The sequence below is a fragment of the Hyla sarda genome, chromosome 4 (assembly GCF_029499605.1).
Source record: "Hyla sarda isolate aHylSar1 chromosome 4, aHylSar1.hap1, whole genome shotgun sequence".
NCBI classification, from domain to species: domain Eukaryota; kingdom Metazoa; phylum Chordata; class Amphibia; order Anura; family Hylidae; genus Hyla; species Hyla sarda.
In genome coordinates, this window is record NC_079192.1 from 288930800 (window position 1) to 288949945 (window position 19146).

A 19146-nucleotide genomic window follows, 5' to 3' on the forward strand; every position below is an offset into this window, starting at 1 on the left:
ACAGAATAATGAAAATAACCACAGTGCTGGATCGGCCATATAAACACCAACAACACCAGAAGAACCCCATGGACTATAGTGGATTATGTTGGTTTTCCTCACAGTGTCCTCTCATTTTACCTGTCATGTTCTGCAACGTTTACAGGATTCCCTTCAATTGGAGCCTTAAAGGGGTACTCCGCTGCTCAGCGTTTGGAACAAACTGTTCCAAACGCTAGAGCCTGCGCCGGGAGCTCATGACATCACGCCCCGCCCCCTCAATACAAGTCTATGGGAGGAAGCGTGATGGCTGTCACGCCCCCTCCCATAGACTTGCATTGAGAGGGCGGGGTGTGACATCATGATGGGGCAGGGCTATGATGTCACGAGCTCCCAGCGCCGGCTCCAGCGTTTGGAACAGTTTATTCCAAATGCTGAGCAGCGGAGTACACCATTAAGCAGGCCATACGCATTACATACTGTATGTTTTGGATTAACACACCAATATTTGTTGGACAGGCTGACCACCAATATTGGTGGGATGATGGCAGATATTGGGGGAAAGAACGATTGGGAAGATAAGCAGCAGCCCGGGGAGCCTAGCAGCAGCTCTCTTATCCTACATTAAGAACACATGAACTCTCCCCTAAGTATGTATGTCTATGGGGGGTATCGGGAGCTGTCAGCCAAACAAAGTTCAACCAATAGCTAGACTCTGAGTAATGCTAGCTATAAATGTTTTTTTTTAGACAGGGAGTTTTTTTGCTAAACTATCTTGGGTTGCAGTAAAAATAAAATGTATACTCACCTACCCTGATCCCTTTCACCACTGAAGCTACCCTGGAGCCTAGCTACTGTTGTTGGTCTCTTCTTTCTGGTTTCTGAGACATTTTGTTTGTGCAGGAAATGACGGCTCACCAGTTACTGGTCAAAGGCCATTAATGCTTTACTTGAATGGCAGAACTGTATGATTTTGCAGACGTGCAACATATTGATGCCCATTTTTGTTACATTTAGAGATGTGGTGGGCCATTTCTAACTAGTAATCTATTTATATGTTCCTACCCTTATGTTACCAAACAGTGCGATAAAAAACACAACAGCCTAATACTTGGCTCTATATAAAAATAAAGGGTGAGATTTATCTAAACCTGTATGTATGAAAAGTTGACCAGTTGCCCATAGCAACCAATCAGATAGCTTCTTTTGTTTTTCAGAGGACTTTTTAAAATGAAAAATGAAATGAAATGAAGAATTGATAGGTTTCTATTGGCAACTGGTCAACTTTCCCTCTGCAAAGGTTTTAATAAATTACTTTATTTTCTCCTAATTTCCTGATGAAGTACAATTCACTTAAGCTTGTGACACTACTGTCCTTGTTTTCATTGCTCTCGTCTGTCATATGTCATAGAAAAGTACAATAAAAAACAAAACAAAAACAAAAATGGCAGCACAGCATCCCTTACACACCATACACCAAAGCCCTCGAAAGAGCTCAATGGCTTTAAATGAAGTACACTGGATTTACGTCATCTTGTCTTTATTAGAACAGACAAAAAAGGGCTACATGTGCTTTTTGGCCTGGGATTTATTACTGAATTTGCCACAAAGGCACCTAACAGAAATTACAACGTAGAAGTATATGACGCCTTCTTTTGCAATAAAGGTTTAAAATGATTAGTGTACAGGAAGCAATTTGATGTATACAAGTCTGGGCAAATACGGTAGGTAAAATCTCTCTAATATGTTCCTACCCTTATGTTACCAAACAGTGCGATAAAAAACACAACAGCCTAATACTTGGCTTTATATAAAAATAAAGGGTGAGATTTATCTAAACCTGTATGTATGAAAAGTTGACCAGTTGCCCATAGCAACCAATCAGATAGCTTCTTTTGTTTTTCAGAGGACTTTTTAAAATGAAAAATGAAATGAAATGAAGAATTGATAGGTTTCTATTGGCAACTGGTCAACTTTCCCTCTGCAAAGGTTTTAATAAATTACTTTATTTTCTCCTAATTTCCTGATGAAGTACAATTCACTTAAGCTTGTGACACTACTGTCCTTGTTTTCATTGCTCTCGTCTGTCATATGTCATAGAAAAGTACAATAAAAAACAAAACAAAAACAAAAATGGCAGCACAGCATCCCTTACACACCATACACCAAAGCCCTCGAAAGAGCTCAATGGCTTTAAATGAAGTACACTGGATTTACGTCATCTTGTCTTTATTAGAACAGACAAAAAAGGGCTACATGTGCTTTTTGGCCTGGGATTTATTACTGAATTTGCCACAAAGGCACCTAACAGAAATTACAACGTAGAAGTATATGACGCCTTCTTTTGCAATAAAGGTTTAAAATGATTAGTGTACAGGAAGCAATTTGATGTATACAAGTCTGGGCAAATACGGTAGGTAAAATCTCTCTAATATGTTCCTACCCTTATGTTACCAAACAGTGCGATAAAAAACACAACAGCCTAATACTTGGCTCTATATAAAAATAAAGGGTGAGATTTATCTAAACCTGTATGTATGAAAAGTTGACCAGTTGCCCATAGCAACCAATCAGATAGCTTCTTTTGTTTTTCAGAGGACTTTTTAAAATGAAAAATGAAATGAAATGAAGAATTGATAGGTTTCTATTGGCAACTGGTCAACTTTCCCTCTGCAAAGGTTTTAATAAATTACTTTATTTTCTCCTAATTTCCTGATGAAGTACAATTCACTTAAGCTTGTGACACTACTGTCCTTGTTTTCATTGCTCTCGTCTGTCATATGTCATAGAAAAGTACAATAAAAAACAAAACAAAAACAAAAATGGCAGCACAGCATCCCTTACACACCATACACCAAAGCCCTCGAAAGAGCTCAATGGCTTTAAATGAAGTACACTGGATTTACGTCATCTTGTCTTTATTAGAACAGACAAAAAAGGGCTACATGTGCTTTTTGGCCTGGGATTTATTACTGAATTTTACCTTCGTCATCATCCAGACCCCCCCCCCCCCCTTTAGTTTTCTACTCACCTCCCCTCGGTGGGAAGGAAGGGTGAGCTTCCTTCCGGGCTGTCCATCTTCACCGGGGGGGCCCTCTTTTCCGCTCTCGGCCGGCCCCGGACTAGTGACGTTGCCTTGACGACGATGCACAGGGACGTTCATACGCAGGGACGTCCCTGTGCTTCGTCATCAAGGCAACGTCACTAGTCCGGGGCCGGCCCGGAGCGGAGAAGAGGGCCTCCCGGTGAAGATGGACAACCCGGAACGACTAACCCTCTCCATCGGAAGGTCCCTGCAGCACAGATGGCCTGGAACAGCTCACCTTTCCTTCCCACCGAGGGAGGTGAGTAGAAAACTAAAAGGAGGGGCCTGGATGATGACGAAGGCCTGGCAGTGGTCTTCAACCTGCGGTCCTCCAGATGTTTCAAAACTACAACTCCCAGCATGCCCGGACAGCCAATGGTTGTCCGGGCATGCTGGGAGTTGTAGTTTTGCAACATCTGGAGGTCTGCAGGTTGAAGACCACTGAGAAGGGATTGACAGGCGGAGAGTTCACTCGAGTATAAGCCGAGGGGGGCGTTTTCAGCACGAAAAATCGTGCTGAAAAACTCGGCTTATACTCGAGTATATACGGTAACTACTGATGTCCAATAACAATTTACTATGTAAAATATACATAAGGCAACATCTGCATGGAGTTTCTGTTCCCCCAGCATTCACGGTAATATCCACCCACATGCTTTGTTTGAAATTGAACTCGTGTCTATGTATGTGAGAGATAACAGGGACTGATAAGAGTGATCATAATCTTTTTACAGCACTGTGGAATATGTTGTAGCTGTATGAGCAATGAATAATAAATAGTATAAGAACACACTTTCTCGTATATGCAGGTTGTATTTCTAGTAACAAATATACTGTAATGCAATTTGGTAAAGAAATCAGCAAACTTTGAAGAACTCTTAGACGTAAAGATGTGATACTTCAATTTATTGTTTCCCCTCCTCTCCTCATTATTTGTCTTGGACCGCATGCCAAAATCTGTTTCACGCTCCCACCCCTGTGCTACCAGCCAAAGAGATCTGATAAAGAAAGAAAGGAAGCTGAAGCATGCATGTACCCTGCCCTAAGGGCCCAGCTTGTCCTCTCCTGTCAGAGATTCCCAACTGTGTAATCCTCATTATAGGAAAGACTTCTGAAACCAGAAGAAGCTGTCTCTGAACGGATTACTTGATCCATAACGTTCTCCAAATATGAGCACATCATTTTTTTTCTACAGGGATAATGAGTTTCCCAGGCCTAGGTCTACTGATTTTGTTTGTTATTGGTTAAGTGCCAGCAAGAAACATGCTTTTCCTCACCGATGGTCACTGAATAAAGTATGTTAAATTGCAACACTATATTTAGTACGTTATGAATGGGTCAAGATACCTTTCCAAATAAATATTAATGGCAACATCAAAAAAATTGCATGGTCCACAGTAGTACTTATACAATTATGGTCGGAAGAAATGTTAGCCAGTTTTCTTCATACGTTTACAATCTACAGTCAATGGTAAAATGTTTATAAAGAACCGCACATAATTATTTCCTTTTTCAGTTGCTTAATGCGTCCAAAAAAGGACGCATACAATGCTCAAGGATTTTTTCCATGTATTTTATTACGGACAACCATGTGGCTTGGTAGATAACGGATTATGCTTCCTATTCCACATGTTTTAATCATAAGAACACACATAAGCTGAAGTAGAGAATATAACATATTCTAAGCCAAAGTGCACAAAGACAATGATTTAAGTTTCCATGTTTTGAGAGGAAAAGAAATCTGGTTAATAAAAAGAAAATGTGGAGGACAACTGTATTGGAAAATAAAGCTATTCCTATGAACAAAAAGGCAGGACTGCCATAAGAACTGCACACCAGTGTATTGCAAACATTGGAGGATTTAGATTTAGGCAAGGGCTACCTGAAAATTTGCCCAAGTAGAAATGATCAGTAATGCCAAAAAGGCCTCTCAGATGGATTATGTCCCACTGTAAAAGGAGTATTCCAAGGAACTCAACGTATCCCACAGGATAGGGGATAAGTGTCTGATCACATGGGGTCCAACTGCTGAGACAGATTTCCCGTTCGTGGATGTTACCCGGATTACCCCTTTAAAGTGACACTTTTACTTAACCACAGGAGGAGCAGGACATAAATGTCCACTCTTGCCACCTGGTACTTCTGGTACACTTATACCCTGCGGCATGTACATTCTATAAAGTAAGCTCAGGAGATGCGCTTGCTTAATAGACAGTGGGTAAGCTTATAACAGCCGAGCACCCTTCGCTAATGCTGGACGTTAGTGACAACGTTGATGCCCGACTATAAACCCTTCAGATGCCGTCATCAATACAATGTGCAATTGCTGATGTCCGCCACTAGAAGCAAGTCCCCAGCTGCTATAAGCATCTATGCGCTTGCTTCTTAGTACGGATGAGACTCAGGACGTACGAGTCGAGTACCAGGCAGCCAGGGTGTTAGCATACCCTTAGAGATAGCGGCAAGAAGGGGTAGGGTGGGGGGGTTACACACCAGCTCAGATTATGAACATGGGGGAAAGAATCCTTGGAGGGCAGTTCACACAGGCTGTGGACAGAGAGTTTGAAAGGAAGAATCACACAGACTTTGTACAAGTGTAGAAAACAAGGCTCAATACACGAATTCTAGATGCTGCAGACTTTTGTAAGACTTGTAGTAAATAAAGAAATTACTATTTTGTGCACCATAATGAGTACAAACAAGAATAAAACATGTGTTATAAATGTGTCCATAGCCTTTACGATGACGTTTCTATTAGTTTTTTATTAATAAAAGTAACCAGAGGGGTAATAGCAATGTACATCTAAAAGTCAGAAAATCAAAAACAAGAAGCCATCGGTCACTGGTTTAAATGAAAGAACCAATATTTCAGATGGAAAAAAGCCACCAACTGAGTCTGCAGGACCACCGCTACTTGAATGGCTGCTAAAGAAAAAAGCTTTGTTTGCTTTTCTACATCTTGGAAAATATGTAGCTAAAGTTATTGTTGGCTTGATGTATGCAGCCCGATAGGGCTACAGCAAATGCCTTCTGTAGCTGACAAAAGAATACCTCAGTCTCTGCTTATTCTTTGGCGTGCTTGTGACCGTAGGGGAAAAAATTCAGTTTGCTGGTCAAAGGGACAGCCCAGTTCTAGCAATGAATCTGCGGGAATTCTCCCGATGTGTTCTGTCTCAATGCGAGTAATCTACCTAAATTAGTTCCAGTATGTTGACATTCCTTCCATCTGGTGTCTTTCTATGCATTGGTATTTTTATTACTATTCTAGCAACCGCAGACAGGAGTACCTTTCCACAGTTACAAAGTGGTTCTTTATTAAAGAGTCGCCAATCAAAAAGTACAGGCCTGCACGTGTTTAACTTTAACTGTACTGAACTAAAATAGCCATTTAGCCAATAAAACTGCTTAATGCTCCATTACTTTGTTAAAGTAACAACCGATAAATTGTTCTCTGCTTTTACTTTCTAAAAAGCACAGTATTAAAAAAAATGTTTTATATAAAACAAAAAGCACGTAAGGAGCCTTCTCATTTTGTGGGCTATTGTTGTCGGTTTTTTTGAGAAACCAGTTTATAACAGGGCCATGATAAATGATACAGAAGTAAAAAAAGAAAACATTTTTAGCCGAAGCTTGTGACTCCTGATAATACTTTCTGTAAGTCATTTTCTCTATTTATTTCTACAAGACAATCTTATAGAAGAGGAGGTCTTGTGTGGGGGACTCCCCTATGATGTCAGTGTGCTCTGATGGGTATATTGTAGTCAATCCTTAGGCAACAGCTTTAAAGGGGTACTCCGATGGAAAACTTTTTTTTATTTAAATCAACTGGTGCCAGAAAGTTAAACAGATTTGTAAATTACTTCTATTAAAAAATCTTAATCCTTCAAAAAAAAAATTTTTTTTTTGGAACACAGTGCTCTCAGCTGACATCACGAGCACAGTGCTCTCTGATGACATCTCTATCCATTTTAAGAACTGTCCAGAGTAGGAGAAAATCCCCATAGCAAACATATGCTGCTCTGGACAGTTCCTAAAATGGACAGAGATGTCAGCAGAGAGCACTGTGCTCGTGATGTCAGCAAAGAGCACTGTGTTGCAAAAAAAAAAAAAAAAAATTTCCTCAGTAATACTAAACAGCTAATAAGTACTGGAAGGATTAAGATTTTTTAATAGAAGTAATTTACAAAGTTTTCCACCAGAGTACCCCTTTAAATAATTCAATTATTAAGGTTTGAAAAAAGTTAGCCTGTGCTTTTCTACTGCCGTACAAAACTGGAGTATCAAGCGCATCTTATAAAAATGGTCACAAACAGGGATATTATGGTGTATATAATTTAGGATGTGGATCAATACAAGATCATCTCAGATGGAAGGTAGGAAGGAAGGAAAAAGCCAGTGAGACTGTGACAAACTCATAGGCATCCAAGACTCAATGATGCATGTAGGATGTGAAGACTTGCACAGCTGGTTTGATGTACAAACTGCTAAAAAATTGTGCACACAGTGTACAAAAGCTTGCTGTGTATTAGACTGCATCATTGCAAGCTAGTTATAGCTTATAGCTACTGAGCCCAATGTATTGCAGAAAGTACCTCCAATCAGCACTTAAGCTCCAGAACTGGACCATGAAGAAATGGAATAAGGTTACCTACAAGGTCACCTAAATCATGTATAGGTGTAGATGTAGGGGACTGCCAGGTGGCTGTTTATAGCTTATGTAAAAAAGAGATGGCACTGAGGGTAAAAGGCAGGCTGATGGAGATGGAGTGAGGCACTTTGTGATGTTCTGTTGGGAAACCCTGGGACGTAACATAAAAGTTGTATTCCAGGGCTTGGAAAAAATGTATATGTTGCTGGGGCCATGAAAAAAAATACAAAAAAAACTACACTTACCTCCGGTCTCCCGCTGGACCCAATGCCGCTCCAGTTAAGTTTCTTCCAATCCTCCAATCTCCTGTGTTCTTCCTGCTTTAAAGACAAGAGCCCAGTACAGGACCTGCCAGCTCAGCCAATCACTGTGCCCCATCTCAGCCAGTGACTGACTGAGTGGGAAGGTCCTGCATTGAGCTCTTTACTCAGAAGCAAAAGGAAGTCACTGTCATTATTCCCTAATGGCAGTGGCCTCTTTCAGCAGGATAATGTACCAGCCAAAATACAAAAAATTACCTGATGGCACAAACAGGACCTACACTTGTGATTTTAATGTTTTGGCTGATTGGTTTACAATTTTAATAGTTATGCCACTGCTATTCTTTTGAAACCACCAAATTCCATATAGACTGTAATAATAATACATTTTCTACATTTCCTTTAAGTGGTATGCTTTGGAAAGCCTCCACTGATCTTTGGTAAACTAATCGCATAGGTACTGAATAATTATGTAAGGAAATCCAAGCTCGGTGGAATGTAACAGAGGGATTAAGCTCTTGATTTAATGCCAGTATAGTCTATGACCAGTTTTAGGTTCGGAGTGCTATCAAGTGCAAACAATGAGAAGACTAGCGCTGTCTGACGTCACTGCTCTGCAGACAGGAAATTAATTAGAAGAATAGTCTAATTAAGAGGTAAAATGATGCCAGATTCATTCTCCTGCTTCTATATGCAGAGGCTGCTGGTCGCTTCATTATTTGTTTTTCAGCTCATTTTCTTCTCTATGTAAGGTCACCTCATTCCAGTATACTCAATGGGAATATACAATGGTTCTCATAATTTATAAAACCAGTCTAATGCTTTTTTTTAACATGAAAGGAGTAAAAAATAAAGGAAAGCGTGACCTAAAAATGTCTACACGTTTTTCTTATCCCTTATTGTAGAAAATGTATTCAGAAGGGACTTCATGCTAGAGAAAATGCATCACTATTCTGTATTCACTTTCAATACAAAAATGAAATGAAAGATACTGTATATTCTACACTATTTTAACACTTGAGGTAACATATCTCAAACTATAACGTTCTCTATCACTATTCAAGGTCAGCTAGTCCATATGAAAATACTCTTAGGCCAGGTTCACACGACATATTGTTACTTCTTCCATCTGCTCTGAAATGAATTGCTGTATACGGGGATGGCAATGCAGTTTGTGTGGTCTTAATGTCGACTTCTGTCAGCACTGGCCAGCCTTGGGATCTCTGGTTGTAATTTTGGCTGGTAAATCCATTGTGTGAACCTGGCCTTGAGCACCAGCTTTATGAAACAACCATTTCAAAGTTCAGAAGAGTAAACAGAGGTAAGAGGCCTCCTGGCAAAGCCACTTCTGGAGTTGGTTAGCTCCACATTTCTTAGTACAGACAGCCATGATGCCTGTTTGGCCCTTATCTTTCCCCCCAGATCCTTGGGTTAATTTAATACCTTTCCTACCTATGGAGAGGACATACTAGCACAGATGCTTATAGATCCATTACAATAAGGGATGCTGCAAAAGTAGGCTGTGTTCCCTTTGTCCATGATAAATATGCCAAAGCCAGAGTTAAACAAAGCTGGTATTCACCAATCACATTGATTATCTTGAAACAATGGTCATGTCAAGGGGCGAAACATATTAGGTACATGGTCAGTTCTTAAGCTGATGTTTTGGAGGCAAGAAAAATGCTAAATTGTGATTCAGAGCATCTTTAAAATGGCAGCACATGAGGTGTTTTTTCAATGTGCAGTAAATATTACCTAAAAAAAAGTCTAAAAGCTGCTGGAAAAAAGTCAGTGTTGACTATGAAAGATAGATCGGTCAATGTACACATGTCACTCCCTCTCTACCATCTCAAGTGCCTACAACAGGTACATAACCCTCAGAACTGGACAACGAAGAAGGTGGCCTGGTCTGATGACTCTAGTTCTCTCTTACATTATGTGGGTGGCTAAATGTGTGTATATCACTTAGCTAGGGATGGATGCCCAGGATTTCCTATGGGAAAAACACAAGCAGAGGACAAGCAGAGGAGGTTGTATGAACTTTGTGCAGGGCAATGTCCTTCAGAGAAACCTTGGGTACTGGCATTCATGTGGAATTTACTTTGACATGTACCACCTGCTTAAGCATTGTACACACCATATAAACCCCTTCATGGAAATTGTATTTTTAACTAACAATGTCCTCTTTCGGCAGGATAATGCACTAGGCCACATTGAAAAAATTGTTTAGAAGTGGTTCAAAGAATACGACAAATAGTTTAAGGTGTTGATTGGGCATCCAAATTCCCCAGATCTCAAACAAATCGAGCATCTGTGTGATGTGCTGGAAAAAACAAGACCCATCCATGAAGGTCCCAACTCACAAGTTAAATGACATAAAGAATCTGCTGATAACATCTCAGGGACAAATACCACAGGACACCTTCCAATGTCTTGTGGGGTCCATGCTTTCATTGGTCACAGCTAATTTGGTGACACAAGGGGGGCCTACACAATATTTGAAAGGTTGTTTGACATAAATATTAGAATGGATGAAAAACAAAAACAAAGCTAATCCAAAAATAAAATAAGAATTATAAGGACAATTTAAATATCAGTACTTCAAGACACTGGCTTACTAGAGTAAGAATAAGTCGTCCGTGGTATTCTTAGACTCGACATGTAGCGCTAAGGATTTTCATGAAAGAAGCACGTTCTTCACAGATTAAATTTATACTCTCAGAAGTAAAGATTCTGGCAAAGTCAACTCTAGCTGTTCACTACTATTCAAGATGTTTTAAGTCACTTCAACAGTATTTTCCTCCCAGCTGTACAATGCCAATTGCCAACTTCTGTCTTGCTGAGCGAATGGAATTTCTCCAGACTGAGAATGAGGGTCTAACTCTTCCAGTTACTTCTGAAAATCAATGTGTTCTGACTGAGTTACAGAATACTATCACTAATAAAGTAGGTCTCATTGTGTGTGTGAAATGTAGTCCTCGGTACCACAGAATTTGAAATAAAAATGTATGCATAATAACCATAACTGAAGCATATATACCGTATTTAACTGAGAGACAAACAATAACATTTTATTAGAAACATATAATACTAAAAATGATAGTACAGAAAATGATACTAAAGGATGTGTAAGTAAAATGCATGCAGATAAGTCACTGCTTAAAATGCTCAATCCTTAGGTGACCATTAGGTGAGGAATGTATCCTAATGTATGTGCTTTCTGCAGAAACAATCTCATGTGTGGAACCCATTTTCAGTGGAAGAAATTTCTTTAAGTCTTGAGTATGGTGTAAACCCATAAAGTCTTTCCATTAGGAAACTGGCTGCAAATTTCTATTACGTAAGCTCAAATATAGGGGTCCCTCAAGGTACAATGGCCTCAGGTAATAACATTTTCAACATGCAATGGTCTTTTCTGGACCATTGTAACTTAAAACTATACTCAACATACAATGCCAGAAACACAGCTGATCCGTGGATCATATGAATGGTTGAAAGATCTGACCAATTAGAGAGGGTATTTTACTGATAAAACCGCTGTATTATTAAAGTGCCTGCGCTGATTTGCTGTTACTAGCAACGGTTTCTGAATTTTATATGTAAGAATTGATTTCTCTTTATTGGTTATCTACCTTATATACTCGAGTATAAGCCGAGTTTTTCAGCACGATTTTTTGTGCTGAAAACACCCCCCTCGGCTTATACTCGAGTGAACTCTCCACCCGCAGTGGTCTTCAACCTGCGGACCTCCAGAGGTTTCAAAACTACAACTCCCAGCAAGCCCGGGCAGCCATCGGCTGTCCGGGCTTGCTGGGAGTTGTAGTTTTGAAACCTCCGGAGGTCCGCAGGTTGAAGACCACTGCGGCCTTCGACATCATCCAGCCCCCTTTCACCCCCTTTAGTTCTGTACAGTACTCACCTCCGCTCGGCGCTGGTCCGGTGCTGCAGGACTGTCCGGAGAGGAGGTGGTCCGGTGGGATAGTGGTTCCGGGCTGCTATCTTCACCGGGGAGGCCTCTTCTAAGCGCTTCGGGCCCGGCCCCAGAATAGTCACGTTGCCTTGACAACGACGCAGAGGTACGTTCATTGCCAACGTACTTCTGCGTCATTGTCAAGGCAACGCCTCTATTCCGGGCCGGAAGCGCGGAGAAGAGGCGCCCCCGGTGAAGATAGCAGCCCGGAACCACTATCCCACCGGACCACCTCCTCTCCGGACAGCCCTGCAGCACCGGACCAGCGCCGAGCGGAGGTGAGTACTGTACAGAACTAAAGGGGGTGAGGGGGGGCTGGATGATGTCGAAGGCCGCAGTGGTCTTCAACCTGCGGACCTCCGGAGATTTCAAAACTACAACTCCCAGCAAGCCCGGACAGCCGATGGCTGACCGGGCTTGCTGGGAGTTGTAGTTTTGAAACCTCTGGAGGTCCGCAGGTTGAAGACCACTGAGGGCGGATGATGAGAAGAGGATGATGAAGGGGGAGTGTGGGATGATGACAAGAGGATGATGAAGGGGGGGTGTGGGATGATGAAGGGGGGTGGGGATGATGACAAGGGGATGATGAAGGGGGGGTGTGGGATGATTACAAGGGGATGATGAAGGGGGGTGGGGATGATGACAAGGGAATGATGAAGGGGGGTGGGGATGATGACAAGGGGATGATGAAGGGGGGTGGGGATGATGACAAGGGGATGAGGAAGGGGGGATGTGTGGGATGATGACAAGGGGATGATGACAGGTGATGATGATGAGGGTCTGGATGATGACAGGCGGTGATGATGATGAGGATGTTAATGACGGGTCTGGATGATGACAGGGGGGATGATGTATTTCCCACCCTAGGCTTATACTCGAGTCAATAACTTTTCCTGGGATTTTGGGTTGAAATTAGGGGGTCTCGGCTTATACTCGGGTCGACTTATACTCGAGTATATACGGTAGTCATTTTTTTTTAATCTTTATTTTTTTGTGTTAATGTTTTGTTTTTCTGGTAAATTAAATTAAGTTACAACTTTGGAGTTCCTGTTGGTATTTTTACAGCTTATACTATACCTATTAAAGGAGTCTGAAGTCCAATGCCATAACTGGTTATACTCTGTGATCCACAATATCATTGGGGATCATATACCCTGATTACCAGTCACTATGTAATTGTAGCTTTATTTTATAAAGTGATAGCGTATTGATAGGATGTGCCATAACAATACGATCAGAAGGAGTCTGACCTCTGGCAGCACAAATTTAGTACTGCAGCCCCTCACCTGTTTTTTTCCTCCATGGTGCCAGTCCTGACCACATATAATGGATGGAATTTTAGCTGGTCCTATTCCTTAGAAAAAAAGCTGCATACTGGCTGGCATATGTGCTGCGTTCTCTTCATTCTCAGGATCAGCGAAGATCCCAAAGGTCAGACTCCCAATAGTCCTAGTTATATGAGATCACTTTGGAAGATAGGCATGCACCTTAATGTGCGGCTGTGGCAAAGTCTCATTCCCCCACAAATACCACACATCTTTACCCTGAATCACAATCACTCAACCATAACCTTTAGTCTTCTCCATCTGTTTAGTAGTAATTAATCTCTCCTCTCTGCCAGTCCTATGTTGCCTAACCCCTTAAGGACGCAGCCCTTTTTCACCTTAAGGACTGATCCCTTTTTCGCAATTCAGACCCCCGTCACTTTACGAATTAATAACGCGAAAATGCTTTTACCGAATATTCTGATTCTGAGAATGTTTTTTCGTGACATATTCTACTTTATTTTGGTGGTAAATTTTCGGTGTTACTTGCATCCTTTTTTGGTGAAAATTCACAAAATTTCATGAAAATTTTGAAAATTTTGCATTTTTCTAACTTTGAAGCTCTCTGCTTGTAAGGAAAATGGATATTCACAATAAATTAAATTTTTCTTCACAAATACAATATGTCCACTTTATATTGGCATCATAAAATGGACATATTTATGCTTTATGAAAAAACTAGAGGGCTTCAAAGTAAAGCAGCAATTTTCAAAAATTTCATGAAAATTGCTAAGTCTGAAGGGACAGATGTTACAGAACTACAACTCCCAGCATGCCTGGGCAGTCGAGGCATGCTGAGAGTTGTAGTTTGCCAACATCTGGAGGGCTACCATTTGGGCACCACTGTAACAGTGGTCTCCAAACTGTGACCCTCCAGATGTTGCCAAACTACAACTCTTAGCATGCCCAGACAGCCTTTGGCTGTCTGGGCATGCTGGGAGTTGCAATTTGGTCTTCCTAGTGGTTGCAACAGTAAAGATCGTTTTACTTTCACTTTCAATTCCCACCCCCCCCCGTCGATTCCCTACCTGAGCAAGTATCCAGCAGGCTCCAGCGAAGATCCCGGGTCCCCAGGCATCTTCTCCTGCAGGTACGGCCTCCCTCTTCTTCTCAGATTCCCTCGACATCCAGGGGCGGGCAGAATGGGGGGTTGCCATGGCAACCCCCTGTCCTGCGCTGCCATTGGTCAGAACTCCGTTCTGACTAATGGCAGGGGATAGGAGGAGATCGCAGCTCTGCGACCTCACTCAGGCTGATCGGGGCTGTTGCTGACAACTGGGCGATGTGCCGGGGTGCCTGCTGAATGATTTCAGCAGGCATCCGGCTCCGGTCCCCAACCGGCTAGCGGTGGGGACCGGATTTCCCACGGGCGTATGGATACGCCCTCGGTCCTTAAGGACTCGGAAGTGGCTAACTCTGAGTTGGAAAAATTTAAGACATAATGAGCACATAAAAGGGTCGTAATACACATTTTACCAGGCCTATTACATGACTTAGCAAGACTCACTAGCCACTAGATCAATCACGGGATTAGTTGCGAGGCGTTTTGCTTCTATCATACATTGGGCGCACATACCCTATTAGACATGGTGATGTTGGTCGGATGAATAATGACTTTGAAACCTGTTAAAGCTATGTGATCAGTCGACAAATGAGCTGATCACTGGGCAAAATATAAATCAACTGACCCAAAAAGGCCCCAAAAGTCTCCTAACACGCATCAGAGGTATTTAATATAATCTTAAGTATCACAAATGTGGAAATTCATGTCCATAAATGACCGTGCATAGATGTGTAAAATGGGTTAAAGCAGAGTTGAAGCTATATTTTACTATTGTTTCTTCACATCAATTTCTAAAAAGGCTTTGTAAATTACCTCTTTTATGGGAATATTTGTATAAACAAACCACACACAAAGAAAAGTGAAATCAGATGTGTGTAAGGGTTCTAGGACCACAGAAACACATCTATTAAGACATTTCTTTGCGTGAGTGATACATTGTCAATAAAGGTATAAACTCTTTTTGTGTATCACACTTTAGAGGAAGCAACTGGAAAGGCTAAACAACATTGTAAACACAGTCAGTGGTTCTTAACCTGGGTTCGATTGAACCCCAGGAGTTCAGGGAGTCAGTACCGTGGGTTCGGCGGTGGAGGTCGCAACAGGACAAGCAAACCAAGCAAGGGGGCCCCGAGCAGAGCCAGTGTTTGCCCATCCTGTAGCGACGGGGCAATTCCCCCCATCCCTATTAACTCCCTGCGGCCCCACGTTAAGTTTAAAAACGCAGGGCCGCCAGGACATAGCGCATGCCGGGACGTCACTGACGTCCCGTGCGTGCATGCGCCCATGGAAGCAAAGGCACCGAGGACCGGAGGATAGAGAAGGAGGAAGACGCGCACTGGCCAGCTTGGTAAGTGACCAGCGGCACGTCATCTTCGGTACTCCGACCACCGGTCCTGAGACCTACTGCTATAGCCGGAGCGGTGGTCGGAGCACTGAAGTGGGCAGTATACAGGCATACAGCCTCCAGCCATACACTGTATATGGCTGGAGGCGCTGTATATCTGTGGGGGAACACTGCCAACATTAGTGGTCTTCAACCTGTGGACCTCCAGATGTTGCAAAACTACAAGTCCCAGCATGCCCGGACAGCCATTGGCTGTCCGGGCATGCTGGGAGTTGTAGTTTTACAACATCTGGAGGTCCACAGGTTGAAGACCACTGGCCTACATAATTTGGAGGAACACTGCCTGTCTAATGTTGGGGAACACTGCCTGCCTAATGTGGGGGAACTCTGCCTGCCTAATGTGGGGGAACACCGCCTGCCTAATGTGGGGGAACTGTCTGCCTAATGTGGGGGAACTCTGTCAGCCTAATGTGGGGGAACACTGCCTGCCTAATGTGGGGGAACTCTGTCTGCCTAATGTGGGGGAACTGTCTGCCTAATGTGGGGAACTCTGCCTGCCTAATGTGGGGGAACACTGCCTGCCTAATGTGGGGGAACACTGCCTGCCTAATGTGGGGAACACTGCCTGCCTAATGTGGAGGAACACTGCCAACCTAATGTGGGGGAACACTGACTGCCTAATGTGGGGGAACACTGCCTGCCTAATGTGGGGGAACTATGTCTGGATAATGTGGGGGAACACTGCCTGCCTAATGTGGGGGAACTCTGTCTGCCTAATGTGGGGGAACACTGTCTGCCTAATGTGGGGGAACTCTGCCTGCCTAATGTGGGGGAACACTGCCTGCCTAATGTGGGGGAACACTGCCAACCTAATGTGGGGGAACACTGCCTGCCTAATGTGGGGGAACACTGCCTGCCTAATGTGGACCGGAGGACCGGAGGATAGAGAAGGAGGAAGACGCGCACTGGCCAGCTTGGTAAGTGACCAGCGGCACGTCATCTTCGGTGTTCCGACCACCGGTCCTGAGACCTACTGCTATAGCCGGAGCGGTGGTCGGAGCACTGAAGTGGGCAGTATACAGGCATACAGCCTCCAGCCATACACTGTATATGGCTGGAGGCGCTGTATATCTGTGGGGGAACACTGCCAACATTAGTGGTCTTCAACCTGTGGACCTCCAGATGTTGCAAAACTACAAGTCCCAGCATGCCCGGACAGCCATTGGCTGTCCGGGCATGCTGGGAGTTGTAGTTTTACAACATCTGGAGGTCCACAGGTTGAAGACCACTGGCCTACATAATTTGGAGGAACACTGCCTGTCTAATGTTGGGGAACACTGCCTGCCTAATGTGGGGGAACTCTGCCTGCCTAATGTGGGGGAACACCGCCTGCCTAATGTGGGGGAACACCGCCTGCCTAATGTGGGGGAACTGTCTGCCTAATGTGGGGGAACTCTGTCAGCCTAATGTGGGGGAACTCTGTCAGCCTAATGTGGGGAACACTGCCTGCCTAATGTGGGGGAACTCTGTCTGCCTAATGTGGGGGAACTGTCTGCCTAATGTGGGGAACTCTGCCTGCCTAATGTGGGGGAACACTGCCTGCCTAATGTGGGGGAACACTGCCTGCCTAATGTGGGGAACACTGCCTGCCTAATGTGGGGGAACACTGCCAACCTAATGTGGGGGAACACTGCCTGCCTAATGTGGGGGAACACTGCCTGCCTAATGTGGGGGAATTATGTCTGGATAATGTGGGGGAACACTGCCTGCCTAATGTGGGGGAACTCTGTCTGCCTAATGTGGGGGAACACTGTCTGCCTAATGTGGGGGAACACCGCCTGCCTAATGTGGGGGAACACTGCCTGCCTAATGTGGGGGAATTATGTCTGGATAATGTGGGGGAACACTGCCTGCCTAATGTGGGGGAACTCTGTCTGCCTAATGTGGGGGAACACTGTCTGCCTAATGTGGGGGAACACCGCCTGCCTAATGTGGGGGAACTGTCTGCCTAATGTGGGGGAACTCTGTCAGCCTAATGTGGGGGAACACTGCCTGCCTAATGTGGGGGAACTCTGTCTGCCTAATGTGGGGGAACTGTCTGCCTAATGTGGGGAACTCTGCCTGCCTAATGTGGGGGAACACTGCCTGCCTAATGTGGGGGAACACTGCCTGCCTAATGTGGGGAACACTGCCTGCCTAATGTGGGGGAACTCTGTCTGCCTAATGTGGGGGAACTGTCTGCCTAATGTGGGGAACTCTGCCTGCCTAATGTGGGGGAACACTGCCTGCCTAATGTGGGGGAACACTGCCTGCCTAATGTGGGGAACACTGCCTGCCTAATGTGGGGGAACACTGCCAACCTAATGTGGGGGAACACTGCCTGCCTAATGTGGGGGAACACTGCCTGCCTAATGTGGGGGAACTATGTCTGGATAATGTGGGGGAACACTGCCTGCCTAATGTGGGGGAACTCTGTCTGCCTAATGTGGGGGAACACTGTCTGCCTAATGTGGGGGAACTCTGCCTGCCTAATGTGGGGGAACATTGCCTGCCTAATGTGGGGGAACACTGTCTGCCTAATGTGGGGGGAACACTGCCTGCCTAATGACATGAGAGTGACACTTGCCAAGGTAAAGCCACGCATTTCTGAACTGGTCTCTGAAAGTCAACAGCAGAAGTCACACTGATTTGCAGTAAATATTCATTATGTTTTTGCTTTTGTGTGAAAATCCTGTTTTCATGGTTATGTTCTTTGTTCTTAATGGTTTTGTTCATTATATACTTAAATATATACCTCCTATGTTTTGAATTTGAAAAAATCATATTTTATTTTTCCAATGAAGGGGTTCGGTGAATGCGCATATGAAACTGGTGGGGTTCAGTACCTCCAACAAGGTTAAGAACCACTGCTTACAGTGATTCTATGGCTAAGCATGTAGTGTTCTTTGTAGGTGACACTAAGGCTGGGTTTACACATAGCATTTTGGTCAGTATTTGTTCAGGAATTTTTGCCAAAAAATATTGGGTTTGGGCAGAATTACTGGCGAAAATACTATATGTAAACCCAGCTTTAATGTTAATTTACTGTGCAATACAATCTATTGAGCCAACAGTGCAACCAGGCAGTAGAAAAAGTAAGTGGGGTGCTTGTCTGCCCAGCTAGAAGTATAACCAGTAGGAAGAAGGAGATTGTGATCCCTTTATATAAAGCTCTAGTGAGACCACATCTGGAATACTGTGGGAAATAATAAAAATATATAAAAGCTATACTGTCTGAATTGGTCAATAACAACCAATCCCAGCTCAGCTTTCATTTTATGAAAGCTGAGCTGTGATTGGTTGCAATTGGCAAAACCAGACAGTCCTGCTTTTACAGTTTTTATGTATTCCTCCCTCTCCAACAAAAAGATATTGGATGGGTCCAAGGAGGGGCTAAGTGTCCAAGAGGCATGTCAAAAGTTTAAATTGGTC

At 43.5% G+C, this 19146-nt stretch overlaps 1 protein-coding gene across 1 annotated transcript in view; it reads right to left on the bottom strand.

Moving 5' to 3' along the window:
• Positions 1 to 19146, bottom strand: part of NUAK1 (NUAK family kinase 1) — a 104621-nt gene that overhangs the window by 29790 nt on the left and 55685 nt on the right. The window lies entirely within an intron of this gene.